Source organism: Antechinus flavipes, chromosome 4 (genome assembly GCF_016432865.1).
Source record: "Antechinus flavipes isolate AdamAnt ecotype Samford, QLD, Australia chromosome 4, AdamAnt_v2, whole genome shotgun sequence".
Classification (NCBI taxonomy): Eukaryota; Metazoa; Chordata; class Mammalia; order Dasyuromorphia; family Dasyuridae; genus Antechinus; species Antechinus flavipes.
In genome coordinates this window covers 399539831-399560187 of record NC_067401.1, presented here as the reverse complement: position 1 = coordinate 399560187, position 20357 = coordinate 399539831, and positions in this window count along the sequence as shown.

Here is a 20357-nt window from a genome sequence, read left to right as displayed (position 1 = left end):
AACACACACATACACACACACACACACACACACACACTCACACCATAACTTGTTCAGTCATTCCCCAATTTATAGTCATCCCCTCCATTTCCAAAACTTTGATAAATTATCATAAACTTTTCTATAATACCTAGACCTTTGATAGAACAATGCTGTCATTATTTTGGTTTTCCCTTCAATTGGTACAGATTTTAAAACATCAGTTCCTAGAAGAAACTTTGTAGTACAGTGGACAGAGTACTGGGCCTTTAATTAGGAAGACTTGAGTTCAAATCTAGCCTCTTAGACTTACTGTACGACGCAGGACAAGTTCTTAACCTCTCTTTGTCTCACTTTCCTCCACTATAAAATGGCAATTGTAATAGTACTTACTTCACAGGATTGCTGAGAAGATCAAATGAGATATTTGTAAAGCACAGTGTCTGGCACAGCTAGCATTTATATAGTGACTACTATTATATTTTTGAAGCAGTTGGAATGAAGAAGGGTTGAAAGACTGGAAATACCTCACTTAAAAGTCCTTTTCCAAAAAAAAGGCAAGATCAATAGTTCTGAAGTTCAAATACCATCACTCTCACTACATGTGTGATCTTGGAAGTCAATTATTTCCAGGCTTTAGTGTCTTAATTTATAAAATGATCTGTAGAGTGAAATGGATTCTGTAGTCTCAGCTCTAAATCTATGATCTTGTGAGCATATGAACTCTCACAGAAATGTAGTAGAACTTCCTTTACCTTGGAGAGCTCACTATTATCATATTATTCAGCTTTTCTATTTCTTTTAGGGGAGTCACCATTCTCCACTGCCTTGTGCCTTTCTCTCTCTCCTTCCCCCATATAATTATTCAACGAGTTTTGCTAATTCTATCTGTACAACATCTTCCCTGTCAGTTACCATTGCTTCTATCTTTATTAAGCTATCCATTACATTTCACCTGGAATTTTGCAATATTTTTTCAGCTTAATTTTCAGTCTCTTCCCAATTCCATCCTATGCAACTATCAAACCCATCTTCCTAAAGTAGCCTAAGCTACCATATAAACTTCCTAAATCACATGATTATACCTTCTTGAAGTGTCCTAAGGACCTCAGTCCTGAAGTGTCTTTCTATTTCCTAAAGACAGAGATAGGCCCAAGGCCTGTTAAGGATGCAGAAACTCTCTATTAATGTACGCTGGCACTTTTTCTATACCTTATAGTCTTAGAGAATTGTCTAAAGATCTAAAAAGTTAAGAATACTTTCCTGGAATCACATAATCAGAATGGATCAAAAGTAGGACCCAAACCCAGGACTTCCTGTCTTCAAGGACAGCTATCTATAGACTATGCCATATATCCTATGTATTGCTTAAGGAATAAAGCCTCAATGTTTTTTAGCTTTCCTCTCAAGGTCTATCATACTCCAAGCAAAATCTCCTTTTCCAATCATACCTACCCACTATTCCCTTATACATTCTCATACCCAAGTCTCTAACCTCTCTACTATTCACCACTTCCCAACTATACCCCTATATTATCATCTTCATGATTTTACTCATGTTGTTCTTAGCTATCTACAATGTTGCCCTCCCTTTGGCCAACTCTATCAAAATCCAACATTTGTAAATCGTCGCTCAAATGTCATCTATTCCATGAAATCACTCCCAAAATCTAAGGGGAAAGAATTGTTCTCTTCTTCTGAAAATTTGCAGTTGTTTGGACCACCACAACTGAGACACCACCATTTACATACTCTAAGTACAAGCACAATCCCTTGAAGGAAGTATACACTTAAACCTCACAAATTTAATAAACGAGACAAGAACTCTTATCCACTCTTCATCTTCTCTCTTCCTTATATTTTTAGCTCCATCAGTCTGTGTCTCATTTATCACTGTATCTCTCTTAGTAACTAAAGGAATGTGTTGCCCATGGTAGAAACTTATTCACTGAATGCACTTGATTACCAGGAAAACATAAATACTGACATATTATAAGAGATGTCCAGACCATATAGTCAGCCTCTTTTTTACTTAGCATTTTCTTTTCCTATTAAATATAATTGTCTTCCGTTTCTGTTCCACAGAAACCACTGCAGGGCTTTTCTAGCCACTAAATTTTATAGAAAATTTATAGAGAAATATCTAGCCTTCTCCTGAGACTGTCCTACTTAGAGTTACTTAGAGTTCTAGCGGTCGGATTAAAATGATTGGAAGCAGATGAAAGAGCAGGAAGGCAGACTGTTACAAAGGAAGTAGGGGTTTTCTTAACTACACACTTGGAAGCCACAATAAACACAGCCCTTTCATGGTATTGATACAGAAATTTAAACTAGCCTTTTCAATCTCCTTTTCAGCAATTCTTATCTTTTCCTTTATCTAATGCAAATAGTATCTGATTCTTATTTTACCTTTGTCTGTGAAAAGTAGGGTTAACTTGCTCAGCATGGCACTCAAATATTGCATATAAATTGAGTATAATAATAATAATACTAGTACTAATAATAATAATAATAGTTTTAATCTAACATTTCAAGGTTTATAAATCACTTTATATATATTGTCATTTATCATCATAACAACCCTGAAAAATAGATGCTAGTGAGAAGCAGCTTGTAGTAGCCCAGTGCCTAAAGAGAACTGGATTTTGAGTAGGGAAGTATCTCAGATACTTTGTAGCTACATAAGTCACTTAACATGTGTTAAGTTTCTTCAACTGTAAAATGGAAATAATAATAACACTTATTTTACAGGGTTATTGAGAAGATTAAATGAGATATTTATTTACAAGTATTTAGCATAATGCCTGGGATATAGTTGATGCTATGTAAGTGATTTTTCCCTTCTCTTCATCTATTATTCTCATCCCTATTTTACAGATGTGGAAATTGAGTCATAGAAGAGTTTACTGACTTGCACAGCATCACATAGTAAATGTCTGAGATTGGATTTGAACTTAAATCTTTCTAATTATAAGTCTAACAACCTATACACTATGCTATTGAAATATACCCATTTTATTCATAAATATGATAATGTGTGACTAAAGTGCCTACATGTAATCATGGCTTAAAGCTATATAAGCATTTGTCACTCTCCCCATATTCTCATCCATGTACTTATTTAAAGAGAACCATTTAATTACTATCCTTCCATTTATCTGCTACTGTTTTCTAGCAACAATTTCACATTGATTTAGGTTCTCTAGTTATATATGCGCACTAAACAATCTTGATCTGAATTTAAATGCAAATTCAAATACTTATCAGCCATGTGATTATTGGACAAGGATCTCATAAATAAAACATCAATAATTCAGTTAACTTAGGACCATAGAACCATAGAGCTAGAGTTAGAAGAGATCTCAAGGGCCAGCTAGTCCAACTTCCTGCACATGGGGAAAGTGAGGACAAGACAGATTAAGTAACTTGCCCGAGATCATATAGGTGATCCCCAAGGGATAGGATTTGAACCCTGGTACTCTGACTCCAGAACCAGTATTCTTTCTCAAAGAATCATGATGTTCATGTATTGCATGAGAGTTTAAGTGAAGCAGAGCTGCAAGGTCAACATCCTCATCCTCTTTAAAAATTCCAATTTCCTTCTAGGTTCACCAAAGGTGCCTTCTTCCATGTGGATTTTTTTTTTCTTTTTACCCTATCTGCTAATTCCTTTCCAAAAATAAAGGAATTAGTATTTATTTTGCATAAGCACCTTGCCTCCTCAAGATATTAGTTCTTTGAGAGCAAGGACTGTTAATTCTTTGCCCCTTGTATTCTCTTAGTTCAGAGCCTGGCACATGCTGATTGATTGACTGGCTGACCAAAAGAATTCATGATCAAGTGATCAACTGGTTTAGTTAAACAGATCCTCAGAAAGCTGTCTCTGGCTTTATTTTAAGACTTGTACTTGAAATCCCTTACATTGTGGTAAATCCACACCACACTTTCCACTCTGTTTGCAAAACCTAATGGTCACATTTCCATCATGATAAAGGATCAGAGTATACAGGTCAAATAGGCCATTAGAGAATGACATCTTGCAGTATTCCACTTTGTTGATGATATTGAGCTAATTGCATCCAGCCCTGTGATACAGCTGAGCAAATATGATGAGATTAATCCAGAGAAAAACAAAAACAAAACTAGTGGATGAAGAAAGCCTTTGGTCACAAAATAGTAAACACTTAGCTAAACAACCAGTCATACTATGGGCAGACATTGCAAAGATACAGAGGGCTAGGCCCAGAATTGAATAAAAGGAAAACAGATTGGATTGCTTTTGAAAAACTGTATGTAAACTTCATTATAGATAATTTGAGAGGCTATAGATTGTTATAATAGCAGTAGCAGATATTTTTACAAGGTGTACAAAAAGTCTTAGTATATTTTTAAGCTTTAAGAATTGGTTCACTTTATATAAAGTGTTAAAGTTTGCAAAATAGTTTATACACACACAAAATATTTTATATGCATAATTTTATATGAATCTTCCAAAAATCATGTAAGATAGCGACTATAAGTATTATTATTCTCTTTTTACAGAAGAGGAAGCTAAAACTCAGAGTGATTAAATGATTTCTCCTAGTTACACAACTACTAAATGTCAAAAAAAAATTGAATTTAGCTCTTCTTGACTGTCAATCTTATTGGTACTGAACCAGTTTGCTCTCAAATTACCTCTCTTTATATACCTTATATCCACTACATTGACTAAAATTCCACAGCTGAGGATCCTATCCTTTGGTTTAAGAAAGAAAAGCCCATTAGGTTATTATTATTTGGTTTGGTTAGTATTTATTTGGTGCTGAAGACCAAAGTGTATATTAATTTTCCCCTCTTAGACTTAGAAAAGAGAGGAGGGCTGTTTTGGCTTCTAAGCCTTATGGCTGATCAAATCTTGGTTTTTGAGAGGAAAATACAGATTTGGAGGTAATATAGAATTAGCATTAAGCACAGACTTATTTCTACAAACCTAAGACACATTTGGTTTGTCTGGTTTCGCAAGAAGGTTTGAATTGTATATTCTTAGGTCATTATCAAAAGGAAACCATGGAAAAGGGATCTTTGTCATGTGAATAGCTTTCATCCTTGTGATCACTTGAGCTTTTTATGCACCTGACTATCTCCTGGTTTCCTGGCTGCTGACTTCTATCCCAATTCCTCTATCACTTCTTCTATTTGCATTTTGACTGACTGATACAACCTAAAAGTTATCTCTTCTTAAAATTTTCTTAGGATATTTTGTCTGTAGCTCTCTAAACTGAATGCTCTCTCTCCATCTTCAGATTAGTCTCAATCATTCCTATGTCTATTACACACTATAGTATACACATTTATATAGACATATATACATGTAACAACATTTAATATATACATAATCTATAGCATTACATATGTATTTATGTATGTTTATGGGTCTGTTCAGATCATATCTCCTTAAAAGTATAATGAAACTTTGTCACTTGTCAAGATCACCCTAAAAGTTGTGGGAGATGCCAGGGACCTGACTCTGCAAGAAGACTTTCTTCACTGGCCTACAGCATTGTTGGGAGCAGCTTCTTTCAATTGGCTGACTTGCTAAAACTGCCTGAATCTTTAAATCTACTTAGCAGACAATAATCAGCTTTTTTATGGTGGCCTTCAAGGATAAAGACTCATTCACTCAGCAGGAACAACATGAAATAAGGTGGGGAGAGAGTCCAAGAGTCTCTTCCCCTTTCCCTTTTGCACTGTGGTTCTGTGGGAAAGGGTTGGGATTTTGTGTTTTATTTTTTTTTTCCATTGGCCCTTTTCAGTTCTACTTGAAAGAAGTGGAGTTCCCTTATCAGGAGCTCATGTCATAGCAATCTCCAAGAGTCAGGGATTCTCAGCTGGATATTGCAATTAGCTCAGCAGGAAAGTCTTGAGAAATCAGGGTAACCAAAGCAATGGAAGCAAGAACAGATATTTGGTAGAACTAATGTCGTATAGAAACTGAGCAAATCTGTGAACTCAAACCCGTACTCCAACCCACAGACTGAGGTAGTTTATGGGAAATTATACTCCAGAAGTAGGGAAATTAAGAGTCACAGTGGATAGAATGCTGGGATGGCAATCAGAAAGACTCACTCTTCTGAATTCAAATCTAACCTTAGCCACTTACCAGCTGGATGATCCTGGTTAAGACCCTTCAGCTTCTTTGCCTCAGTTTCCTCATCTGTAAAATGAATTGAAGAGGGAAATGGCAAACTAATCAAGTATTTCTATCAAGAAAGTCGCAAAGAATTGAACACAACTGTAAACAACAAAATGCTGGGAGGAAAGGAGAGAGAAAGGCAGGGTTTGAGACATTGGCAAAAATTAAAAAAAAAACAGAACCTCTAAGGACACCAGGATACTCTGGGTGGAAGTCAAAATATAATCCACCTGCCCTCCAAACAAATTATGGTTACATGAGATTATAAACTCTTTGAGGATTATGGTATTATTTTTTAATCCCCAATACTAAACACATATTTGCATATAGTAAATGCTTAATAAATGTTTGCTAAATTCTTTGAATCCTGCTAGACTCTCCTACCTAATCACTTTGTTTTTGGAATTTCTCAAATTTCTACTGCAACAATAGATTTCTTGTGAAGTTATAACTTGAAAACAGCTCTTGAAAATTCTACACAGACACAGTTCCTGAAAACTCAAAAAAGTCCTTGTCACCAAAATCCTTGGAATTATCAGATGGTTCAAATCATAAAATCATGATTTCACTGGTGGAAATGAAATTTTAAAATAGGCATTACCATATACTTCTCTTTTGCATCATAAGGACTATGGGACTTTTCCATCTGACTTGCAGCTGAAATCTTTCATATACCCTCCCCCATTAGAATGAAAGCGCTTTCTGAGAGCAGAAAATATCTTACTTTTTCTATTAACTGACCATTAATTTGCACATAGCAAGACAGTTGCAATTACTTTACTTAATCCTTTATAACCTACTATAATGAGAGAGGGTAAGTACTGGATTTATTGTTATTCAGTCATTTTCAGTTATATATGATTTTTCATGACCCTATTTTGGTCTTTCTTGGCAAAGATTCTAGTCATTTCTCATTTCCTTTACTTCATTTTACAGATGAGGAAATTGAGGCAAACACAATTAAGTGAATTGCCCATGGTCACCCAGCTGGTAAGTATCTGAGGTTAGATTTGAGCCCAGGAATATTAGTCTTCCTGCCTCCAGACTCAGCATTCTCTCCACTGAGCCATCTAGCTGCCCAAAAAATAGAAAATCAGATGATTACTTGTATAAGAAATAGTGTGTTACAGAGTCATAAAAGTATAGAATTTGCAATCAGATGTTTGGAGTTTTAATCCTACCTCTTTCCCTACTATAACCTTGGCTGAATCAATTAATCTAACCGGGCTTTAGTTATCTTATTTATAAAAGGGACTAAATGATCCCCAAATTTTCACTCAACAGTCATCCATCTGTGATCGTTTCTATTACTGATACTCAAGGAAGAATACAAAAATCATTTCTACTATCCTGTCACAGAGGCATCCATTTCTGTCATCTTTTCCCTTCGTGAAGCTGGATAAGTGACAATTTTGATAAGAAGAAATTAGAAGTTCCTGGGCAATATTATAAATCACATTAAATCCACAAAAGATCATTTATGTGCTAGATTAGAAAGTCTCTACAAGAGACAATGATCAACATTTTCTCAGTGAGACATTATTCCATATTTTTCCATCTCAGCATATTCCCTGAAAGACTACCTGAGAAAACTATTCATCTGGCAGCATTGTCTTGCAAATAAGTAAGACACTGTCAGGTTTGAAGATCTATTTACCATTGGTCCTATTCTGGTTTACTTTGACCTATGTCAATTATTTACTGTAGAGGTAAGCATCTCCTCTATGGTGGTAGGGTTCATGTCTTAATAGTCATTCATTTTGCATACATGTAAGCATCTATCAAGTTCTATATGACCAGAATCAATATTCCCTTTGACTTCCTTGTCCAAATAGAGTCGTCTTATTAGAATGTAAGATCAATAAAAAATGGAAAATGACCCACATGTGCAAAAATGTTTGTGGCAGCTCTTTTTATAGTTCAAGGACCTGGAAACTGAGTGGATGCCTATCAGTTGGGGAATGGCTGAATAAATTATGGTATATGGATGTTATAGAATATTATTGTTCTATAAGAAACAATCATCTGGATGATTTTAGAAAGACCTGGAGAGACTTACACGAACTGATGCTGAATAAAGTAAGTAGAACCAGGACAACATTGTACATAGCACCAACAAAATTATAGGATGATCAATTCTTATGGATGTGACTTTTTTTAAACAGTGATTCAAGCCAGTTCCAATGGTCTTGTGAACCACCTGCATTCAAAAAGATGACTGTGGGGACTGAGTGTAGATCAATCACAACATAGTATTTTCATTTTTGGGGGGGTGTTGTTTGCTCACATTTTGTTTTCTTTCTCATTTTTCCCCTTTTTTGATCTGATTTTTCTTGTGCAGCATGATAAATGTGGAAATATGGATAGAAGAATGTCATCTATTTAAAATATATTGGATTACTTGACATCTAGAAAAAGGGCTGGGGGTAAGAGAGGGAGAAAAAAAATGGAATGCAAGATTTTGCAAGGGTGAATGTTGAAAATTATCTATGCATATGTTTTGAAAATAAAAAGCCTAAAAAAAAGAATGTGAGATCATTGAGGAGAAAGATACTCTGGCTTATTGTATTTGTATTTTATGGTTTTATATATAATATGCACTTAATAAATACTTATTTCATTCATTCATCCAACTTCAATCTGTCCTTCCCCCTAATATCCCTAGAAGTCAATACCTATTGTTCAGAACTACATGATCTGGGAAAAAAAGAGTTCCTGGCCATTAAAAACTTATTTGAGAACCAGTAGCACCCTCCGGAAAGGAACCAATGCTCATTGAGGGCAAAAGCTCCCTGGTAAAACCTGGAACACTTCTGGAAGCTAACTCAATGCTTCATCTTTAGAGTCCATTTTTTCAACAATTTTCTTTATTTTAACTCAATTATAACAAGAAATCAACAATTCCATACATAAGACCATTTGACCAGTGGTAATGTAACATAGTATAAAGAATACTGGATTTAGAATCAGAGGATTCAAATCTTGATTCTTTTTACTTACTACTTCTCCGAACCTTAGTCCCTTATCTTAAAAATGAGAGTTTGATTATATGGCATGTAAGATCCCTCTGAACTCTAAATCTGTGATCCAGAAGCAGACTTTGAGAGCCTCTAAAGGTAGGTAAACAGGCACTATTCTAAATAAAATGCCACTCTGAAAATCCCTTAAGAAAACTGGAAGATTGCTCTTTCAGTTACTTGAGAATAAGCTAAGTAGTGGTTAGTCCAGTGACATTCTAATGCAATATTTTACCCTCACTCTTCCTGCATTCTTCCTTTTATTATTCAAGATTCAATTGGACATTTTCTAAGCCATCTGTTCTATCCCAGAAAGGGTGATATTACAAAATACACAAATTATTGAATTTTGGACCAAGGATATAACTGAATTTAAATCATGTGCCAAAGCCTTGCTAGCTATGTAAACCCGGACAAGTCACTTAACCTCAGTTTATTTGTCTATAAAAGGACTATTGTATAATGTCTAATCTCAAATGAGTCTCAAAACTCTTGACATCTTAAAATGTTATATAAATATGAGCCATTACAATTATTAATTCCTAGTTCAGTCACTGAAAGAAGAAAAGAGGATTTTTTAGTTAGTGCCATTTTTGATCCCAAATGAAGGTGGGGGCATCTCTAGTAAGTAGTTAACTGAGACTGTTGTGTTCTGGAAGACTACACTGGGAACCTTTGGAAATCTTCATGTTTCTTCATCAACAATTCATGATATGATTAGGTCCCTTCCAACTTTCTCCCCACTTTCCTGATAGTCAGTATTCCAGCATCAAATAACTGTCAGATAAACAATTCACCCTTCTTTGTGTTCTTTATTATAAAAGCAATCTAGAGAATTTTACAATAATACCAAAAATCCACACTACCATTTTAATTTAAGGTTTATAAAATATTTGCCTTACAATAATCCTATGAGGTAAAAATGAGATGATAATATTTATTATGGGACAGAGTGAGAACAATTAAATGATTTTACCAGAATCACCATTTAAACATAGGTTTTCTATCTTCAAATCCAGGAATTCTTTACACTTAAGCATATTGTTTCTCTTTATCTTATGGGAAACGACCTGGTTCTTTCTTCATAGATTCATGAATTTCAGAGTTCAGAGACCTAAGTGATCAATGGAATCCAATCCATATATGAAAGGAATCTTCCCTGTACCAAAAAACTTGATGACCTAGAGTGAGATATAGCATCCTGTTTCTTGAAGAATCTCTATTCCAATTTAAAATGGCTTTACTGTTAGGAAATTGTTGTAGTAGTAGTGCTATTGTAATAGTAGTAGTTTTATGTTGTAATGCCGGAGAAACTGAGGCAGGAGAGAGATTAGAGAGTTTTTGATATTTTATTAATAGGAGAGTCAGATTGACTGGACAGGACTCTCATCTCAAATTATCCAGTCAGACAGAGATAAAGATATACTGGGACCAAGGAATTCATGTTGGTCCCAGGTCTGGAGGAGACTATCATCTCAAAGAATCCAGCATCCAGCATCCACCTGCCAGCCGCCATTCTCCAGCAATAAATGGAGGAATCCCAACTTCTTAAATACCTTTGGAGACAAAGAAGATGGAAAGAGCGGGAAAGCCCCTGTCCAGCTGGGAAAAGACCATAAACCAAAAAAACCCAGAGACAGGATGTCTGAATACCCAGAGATAAAGATGACAGTGAAATATCTTGGAATATTTTAGAGGGATATATTAAATTCTTGAGGACAGAAGATAATCAGAGGTCTACTCTCTTGTTTATCTTGCTTGGGCTAACAATTTATAACCTTAGACTAATTGGTCCTCAGCCTTTATGGACCAGAGGGAGATTTACAGCTTAGGGGAGTAATTAGGGAGACTGAGACAAGGGAAACTTGTACAAGGAAATTGAGTCAGGACAGTTAAAGAGAACTGTGGCATAACAACTTTAGGAAAAAGGGGAGGGAGGAATGAATGAATGAACAAAGGAAGGAAGAAACAAAAAAGAAAGGAAATAAAAATTTGTTAGATTTATAAAGTATTTATTCTATATCAGAAACATGCTAAGTGTCAAGAATGCAAACATGCAAGAAGACAACCATTTTCTTCAAGGAGCTTAAATTCTAATTGAGGAAGACAATATAAAAGGCACTTGAAAAGAAAAAACTGATGCCAACAAAAATTAAGTGATTTGTCCATAGTTAACAGGCTAATTAGCCAGTACAGGGCATACAAAGGCAATCAGACAATCAGCACTTAATAATAATTAATAATAAGCCAGACAATGAGCTAAGTGCTAGGTAAACAAGGAAATTGTCAGGAGACAATCCAAATTGATTTGTCTTCAGATCCAGGACTCTGCAGTTATTTACAATAGTCTCAACTGAGACTTCCACCAAGCTTTTGTGGTATTTCTTGTCTTCCTACAGAAGAACCTAACCCACAGTTTCCAGAGGTTTATAACCAACTACCCAAAGAGATAGGACAGCATTGCCCTAGAATAGAACCCCCGAATTCGTCAGCATGAACTCTGCTGATTGCAGCTGTAGTTGAAGAAGTTTGAGAATGAGACTGAGAAAGAGAACTGACCTCTAAGGAAAGCCATTGAACTTAATAATATGCATCATTTCATGCATAAACATGCAAAGGTGACGCAGGGAAATTTGATCCTCTATTTTTGGCGTAGGAATTAGTGCATTAAAAACCTGAAGAACCACTAGTCTAAAACCTTACTAAAAACCAATTGTGAAGCAAATGTTTATATCAGAGGAAATAGTAAGTGATTAAATAGAAAACAAATAAAACAAATCAAACTTGCTCCAAAAGTACCCCTGAGGAGTTTTAGATGTGCCTACTGTAACTTTTTTTTTTTTTAGTTACAGAGTAGTTTATTTGTTTTGTTTTGTTTTTAATAATTATAACTTTTTATTGACAGAACCCATGCCTGGGTAATTTTTTACAACATTATCCCTTGCACTCACTTCTGTTCCATCTTTTCTCTACCCTCCCTCCATCCCCCCCCAGATGGCAAGCAGTCCTATAGATGTTAAATATGTCCCAATATATCCTAAATACAATATATGTGTGCATAACCAAACAGTTCTCTTGTTGCACAGGAAGAATTGGATTCAGAAGGTAAAAATAACCCGGGAAGAAAAACAAAAATGCAACAGTTTACATTCATTTCTCAGTGTTCTTTCTTTGGGTATAGCTGCTTCTGTCCATAATTGATCAAATGGAACTGAGTTATATCTTCTCTTTGTTGAAGAGATCCACTTCCATCAGAATACATCCTCAAACAGTATCGTTGTTGAAGTATATAATGATCTCCTGATTCTGCTCTTTTCACTTAGCATCAGCTCCTGTAAGTCTCTCCAGGCCTCTCTGTATTCATCCTGTTGGTCATTCCTTACAGAACAATAATATTCCATAACATTCATATACCGCAATTTACCCAACCATTCTCCAATTGATGGGCATCCATTCATTTTCCAGTTTCTAGCCACTACAAACAGGGCTGCCACAAACATTTTGTGCCTACTGTAACTTAATGGAAGGTGAAGGCAGGCTTGTAGACTATATAAAAACAGCAATAACAACAAAATGTAATCTCTTCCCTCAGGGAGTTTACATTCTACTCTGGAGAGGAAGTGATAACATGTACATAGATTAATTAAAAAGTGAGTGCAAAATAAACACAAAGTAATTTAATGGGGTAGCCATGAACAGTGGGGTTCACAGTGGGATAAATCAGGAAAGTTCTCTGGAAGGAAATGGAATTTGAGCTTAAAATCTGAAATTTTAGTAGGTGAAGCAGAGCAAGAACATTCTAGGCATGGTAGATGGCTTGCACAAAAGTACAGAGGATAGAATTTGAATGTCCTGTGCAAAGAGGAATTAGTAAACCAGTTTATCTAGAACTTAAAATGCATGAACCAAAGAAATGTGAAATCAATCTGGAAAGGGAGGATGGAGCTACATTCTAAAGAGCAAGCCAAAGGGAAGGAAGAGTGTGTTCTGTAGACAACTGAGTGTCAGTGAAATTTCCTGAACAAGGAAAGGCGAAGATCAGAATTCTGCTTTAGGAGTATCACTTTTTAGCATCTGTGGAGGAATGGATTGGAGAAGAGAGGCACCTGAAGCAGAGAGATTGACTAGGGAAGCTACCATAGTAATGTCCTCCTTAAAGTCTTTTAGTCCATGTGAGGAGAAAAGAGATAAAACAAGAGTAAGAGCTATGTGAGTGCAGAGATATAGACAAACCCAAAAGGTGCAATTGGGGTAGAATCCACAGATTCAACAAATTATTGTTTATAGGTATGAGGAAAAGTGGAAAGTCAAAAATGACTGAGGTCTTAAACCTGAATGACTTGAAAGGTAATAGTGCTCTGTACAAAAACAGGGAAGTTTGAAGGAAGGAGGAGTGTAGAGGAAAAGATAATGAGTTCCATTTTGCACATATTTAGTTAAAGAAGTCTTAAGAAGACTGTGTTTCAAATGTCACCTCTGACACTACTTATGTGCCTACGACAAATCATTTAATTTCTCTCAGCCTTGGTTTACTTATCTATAAAATGAGTGTGTTGGATTACATGACTTCTCTGAGGTCCCCTGAAGTCCTAAATCTAGAATCTTTTGTGCATATTAGTTTAGCAAACTCTCATAGATGAACAACAGGTACAAGAACATTTTATAAACAAAGATATTTCCCAAAAATCTCTTTCATGGGAAACTTCTCCTATACTTGAATCTTTACATAAATCACGTGAAAAAATGTAAACCTACTGATTCCGGGAAATGGACACTTGGGTGTGAATTAATGCATGTAGTTCACAGCACATAGCTATTCTATATCTTTCTCATCTTTTATAAGAAACTATTTCCTGTATTGCAAGGCAACTGACACAGGATGCTCTAATGTGCCTCAAATAAGCACTAATTGTTCAATACAGATGTATTACAGCTGAACTTCAGAAAGCCCCTAAATTTCATAGAACTCAATTGATTATTTTTTATGGAAACCCCCATATTTTGGAGGACTTAGTATATATGCATACATGATTTATGAAAGTCTATCATTAAAGAAAGCCTCATGATCTGTATCCAGCTTGCTTCCATTAGAATCCACCTTAAATTTAGTTTTGTTATAGTGATTCATCCAATCAATAAGCATTTGTTAATTACTTACTATGTACTAAGTTCTGGAGACACAAAGAGAAAAGAAAAACATCTACATTATGCAATTCTGACCCCTCATCTCACAAAAAATGGCAAACAATCACACAAACCTGGAAGAAAAGTGTCCAAGACACATTCAAAAAAACAATATGGATTTTAGAATAGATGTTATATTCATTAACAATTATATTTAAAACATGAGGGTCTGCTCTGTTTGAGGAACTCCCTTGGGCCAATTTGCTATTATGCTTCTCACCAACTGGTTTGCACAGGTTCAAAATTTTAGTAAGTTGTAAAACCTATGCCACCTCATGAAGCTTATAAACTGAAAACAACTACTTCCTTCTCCCTTGTTGCCACTCCAAACTTCCTACAATATTGAGAGCTACACCAGTTTGGTCAGAAAATACTCACTCATTTATTTTACATAAAGAGAAAGTGAGGCACAAAAAATTGGTTTATCGGGTAAGTTTAAGTTAAGTAGCCAGCATGCAGAAGAGTTAGGATGAGAACCCAAAGCTATCAGCTTCTATCTCCACAATGTTTTTCAAGTCACTCCTTTGAGGGAAATAAACTTTAAACTAAAAAGGAGTGTAATGTCACATTAAGGTTTTCACATGAGTCACCAACTCACAAATCAATTATCCAAAACTGGTATTCATCATCAATTGGCATGTGTAAATAATCAATGAAAATGTTGGAGAAAGATATTTGAAATATTTCAAAAATCAGAGCAGCTGTTTGAACATACCCTGATGAAAATTCTTTAAAGCAAAGTTAACTCTGCAGATTCACAGAGAATGAGATAGGGTGAGGTTTTGAGATGAAAATGCCTTCTTATAATAATAAAAAGAGAAAATTGATGGAACATAAAAGTCACTGAAATCAGTTATGGACATTCTCAGATTAGTGATAGCAAACTGTCCACTTTATCCAATTCAAATTCCAGTTTGGCAGGAGTTAGAATGATGTAGGGAGGTGATGCTAAATCTATTACCACTCTTTGGACTCATGTTGATGGGCTTAAAATGGAATGTTATTTATGCTTTATTTCTTTTATGCATTTTGTTAGATATCTCAAATACATTTTATTCTGATTCCCATCACACTCAAGAGAGATGTAGCATTATGAACTGTGTGTTTGACATGTCTGATCTATATTTAAGCCATAAATGGATCATTTTCCCTGTTAATAACAACTAGCCATACACTGGATATGACATTTTAAGAACCATCCTCAAGTTCATGTTCAGCCTGTGTGAACCGAGAGGCCAAGGCCAAAAGAGGGGCTTGGAGGAACATGGATTGTATCTGATTAAAATTTGTCTATGTCAGTTAGCATCCAATTCAAACTCTATTATGTATAGTTCCACAAAAGATATTGATAATAATTTAAGAGAGGATTAATACTTATTTCCAATTTTCTGTTCCTCTTTCCTAAATTACTAAGGATTCTTCTATTGGGTGGAATTGGTGACAAAGTTCACAATAGAAAATGTATCTATTCAATTCATATAGAGTATAGTTTAGGTTGAAAAATATTGATCTATTTTCATTCTTCATTTTTCAAGTGAGGAAAACTGAGATAGAGACAGCTGATTTATCTGAGGTCACACAGGCAAGTGACAGAGGTAGGGCAAAGTAAAAGCCTATTGATACCTGGTTCATGAAGCTTCTCAAAGGATAGGTTTTGCATTTTGCTTCTGTGTACTTGAATATTTTCATAAAGTCTGTGCCTAAAAAAGTGATTTTCATTTTCAGTTAGTGATTACATAGCAAGTCACAAATAGGACTCTGGAGTCAGGGTAAATAATATTTGCCTATTTTATGCATTCAAAAAGTGGACAAACTGGAATGTAAAATAGCTATAGAATTGCCAGATCCACCTATCATTCCATCTCCATGAGTTAGGACTTCCTCTTTACTGACCTAAGCAACCACAGACTTCATCCTTATCTATTTTAAAGTTTCTTTATATGGAAAAAAAAATTATGGTCTGGCCTTAGAACAAGTGGTTGAGACTAACACTCCTAAGATCTATCCTTTATTCTGACTGTGACGCATTCCATTGCTTTGAATAGTCATTCAAAATTCAGGCTGTCAAGTTGCTATGGATAATTGCTCAGTTTTACCACAGATAATATATAAAGTACATCATGCTACTTGCTGGCCATAGCGAGAATCTGAATAAGACAAAATACTTGTATTCTTAATTGTTTCATAGATGTATAAAAATCTTGTTTCCCTAGCTCCTTGAAAAATAGCATGAAGTATTCAAAATTGATCACCTAGTTTCTTTCCTTTTTTTTTTTTTCCATCTTAGAAGCTGTAAAATCCTTTCTTGCTACACTAATCTTTCTACAATTGCTCTTCATTACATGACATCCCTCTTCCTGTAGCAAATTGCTCTAGTAATCACCTCCCCCTCCTGCCTTGTGTATCTTCAGTCTTTCCTTTAATGCAAAGGCTCCCTTTCTACTAGGACACATGAAAAAGATTAAGAGCTAAAGTTAAGAGATACTTGTGGATTCCTTCGACAATCTGGTGGACCTCTTCAGAGACATTTTTAGATACATAAAATAAAATACTTAGGATTTTGAAGAAAATTGATAATACTGAAATATAATATTCTTTTTTGTCTGTTTTTATATTTTTAGGTTATACATGTACATTAATTTATATATATATTTCTATATGAGTCATGTTGGGAGTGAAAAATCAAAGCAAAAAGGAAAAATCATGAGAAAAAAAAGACAAAAAACAGTGAAAATAGTATATACATTGATCTACATTCAGTCTGCATAATTTTCTCTGTGGGTGCAGATGGTGTTTTTCACTCAAAGTTTATTGAAATTGCCCTGAATTTGCTGAGAAGAATCAAGTCTGTCATAGTTGATCATCATGAAATATAATTTTCAACAATTTTTTAAGTTATAGATGTCAGGTTAAGAGTTCATGTTATCTACACTGATATTTTCCCATCCTTTTAAAACTATAGGCAGGCCTTCATAATTTCTCTCTCTCTCTCTTTCTCTCTCTCTCTCTCTCTCTCTCTCTCTCTCTCTCTCTCTCTCTCTCTCTCTCTCTCTCTCTCTCTCTCTCTCACACACACACACACACACACACACACACACACACACACACACGCCTTTCTTTATAATCTTCCCAATTCCTCTTTTTCTTTCTATTTTTTTTATCTCTTTTTTCTTTCACTGCCAAGCTTCTGAGGAAAAAATCTGCCTAGTCTCAACTTATTAACCATATACTACTCTCATCGACCTCTTACAATATGGTTCAAAACCTACCATTCTACTGCAACTATTTCCAAAGACAATTCTTTAAGTGATGTCCTAGTCTCAAAAGGCAAGGACACCAATATACTTGCTATCCTTGTAGTATCTGATTTTGTTGATCATTCCCCCCCTTTTGCATATTCTCTCCTCCATCAGCTGCTAAGATACTGTACTCTAAATTTTTTTCTTTCTTGGATTAATCATCCCTACTTCCTTGAAAAGACTCTTACCTAACATGATTTCCTGGGTCTTCACTAAATTAAGTGAAAACTTACATACTAGCTGAGTATGATATTCCATTTCCCACACACTTTGCAGTGATGCACTTCCCCCCTCCCATGTCTCTCTTCTCACATCTACCTTTTGAATCCCCAAGTTACTTTGTGTTTCTTTTATACAAACTTTTTATATTCTCAGATATGAATGTGCTAGCCCTCTTTAAGTTACTATTTATTGTTGCATATAACTTAAACATGCTCATCGGTTGTGTATTAAATCGAGAAGTTAAGCCCCACTGACAGCAAAGTCTGAATTGTTTTTTCCTTTGTAACAGTCTGGTACTCTCCTACTTTTCCAGTTTTGTTTTGTTTTATCTTATCTTTTTAATTTAGTTTACCAATTACTACTCTTTATACTCCCTGTGGTCCAGAGAGACTTATCTATATGCTATTTCTTAGATAGGATGCTTTATTCTGTCTTCCCACTGGATGTTTCTGATGCTTCCTTCTTGGAATTCTTGGCTTCCTTCAAGACTTAGCTCAATGATCACCATCTTGGTAAAACAAAACCTTTTCTATCATATTCCCCCAACCTCCTCCCCAATCCCTTAGATTTGATTTATATTTGTTTTTCTATTTATATACATTCCACTGGAATGCTAGCTCTTGAGAACAGGGACTGTTTCACTTTTGTATTTCAGTGGCTAGGTGGAATAGTGGCTAGAACACTAGGTTCTTAATCAGGAAGATCTAAGTACTCATCTAGCCTCAGACATTTACTAAAGTCTTTTAACCTCACTTAACCTTTGTCTACCTGGGTTTCCTCAAATATAAAATGGGAGAAATAATAGCTTGTATCTCTCAGGGTTGTTGTGAGAAATACAATGCCTGCACATAGTAGGTGTTTAATAAATATCTGTTTCCTTTTTTGTAACTCTAGTACTTAATATAGTATCTGGCATATAATAGGTGCTGTGTTTGTCGAAATAGATTTAATAGCACCTTAACCGTGGAGGAAAAAAAAACTACTTGAGATCATGAGATGATCAAATGAGTGAATATGACATATCCATTAATAATTACAAGATGCTTAAATACATAGTCATGGGGTCAATAAATAATTCTTGAATATATGAATGAATTGTTGTCACCCTTAAATGACACATTAGAACATAATAGCCATAAACTATGTTATATACATTTGAAATTTAAGTATATAATCTATAGGATGGTAGAGAAAGAATGCTCTTTTAACTTGAGAACAATACCACATCACTGGAGCAAGCACAGCAAATTGGTTATCCAACTGATTTAGGGTTCTAATTTTATTGGAATTCTAGGGATTTTCTAAAAGTTTAAAACAAGGGTAAAATCTTTTGAAAACAAAACTTTTTTTTGATTCTTGTAATTCTATTTCCTCCTATCTACAAATCAGTTTTGATTTCTCCGAAACTTGTCTCTTCTAACTCTTATCTCTTAAAATCACAGATTAAGTTTGTCTAAAAAACACATGATTTGCTGTTAGAAGAAAGTTAGAAATATGCTACACATTTCATCTTTACCAAGGAGATATGCTTGTCCCACTTGTGTGTGTATGTATGAATGTATGTATACTTAAAAGTCAAATAGACTTAGGAAACCTTAATAGGAAATCATGACAAAGTCAGTTTGTTTTTGTTTTTGAATCCCCAGTGTCGAGGACACTGTATTGAACATCTTTGTAGATATTTAATTAATATTTTTGAATTGAGTTTAATCCACACATAAGGACTTATTTGTACAAAATTATTTGTAGCAGCTCTTTTCGTGGTAACTAAGAATTAGAAATCAAAGGATATTCATCACATGAGGAATGGCTATACAAACTGTGGTATATGATTATAATGAAATATTATTATGCTATAAGAAATGACAAGCAGGATGATTTCCAAAAAAATGGGAACTTACATGAACTAATGTATATTAAAGTTACCAGAACCAGGAGAATGTAGTACACAGTAACATCAACATTTTTTGATGAAGAACTGTGAAATTATTGCTGAGAAGAGCTAAGTCAATGATCAAAATAATCCCTATGAATGAAACATAATATCCACCTCTGAGGAAAGAATGGATACTGACAAATCGAAGCATGCTACATTTCCATTTTCTTTCATTTTTTTCTTTTATTTGAGTCTTCTTGTACAAAATGACTAATATGAAAATGTTTTACACAATGGCACATATATAACTTTTATTTGATTGCTTATCCTCTGGTGGAGGGGTAAGGATGAAATTTGGAACTCAAAACTTTACATAAAAGGACTGAAGGCAGTTTCAAACCAGCTTATTTACTAATATTTCTAAGAAAAAAGGTGACAATGGGCTTCATTATTATTTTAGCATATTCTATGTACACTGCATATCATCCCTTGATTTGCAGTAGGAACTTTGGAGGCCATTGAATCCAATTGTCTCATTTTGCAGGTGAGAAAATTTGGTATAGTGTATAGTGTATTGGAATAGGAAAGTGTATAGAACAAGATCA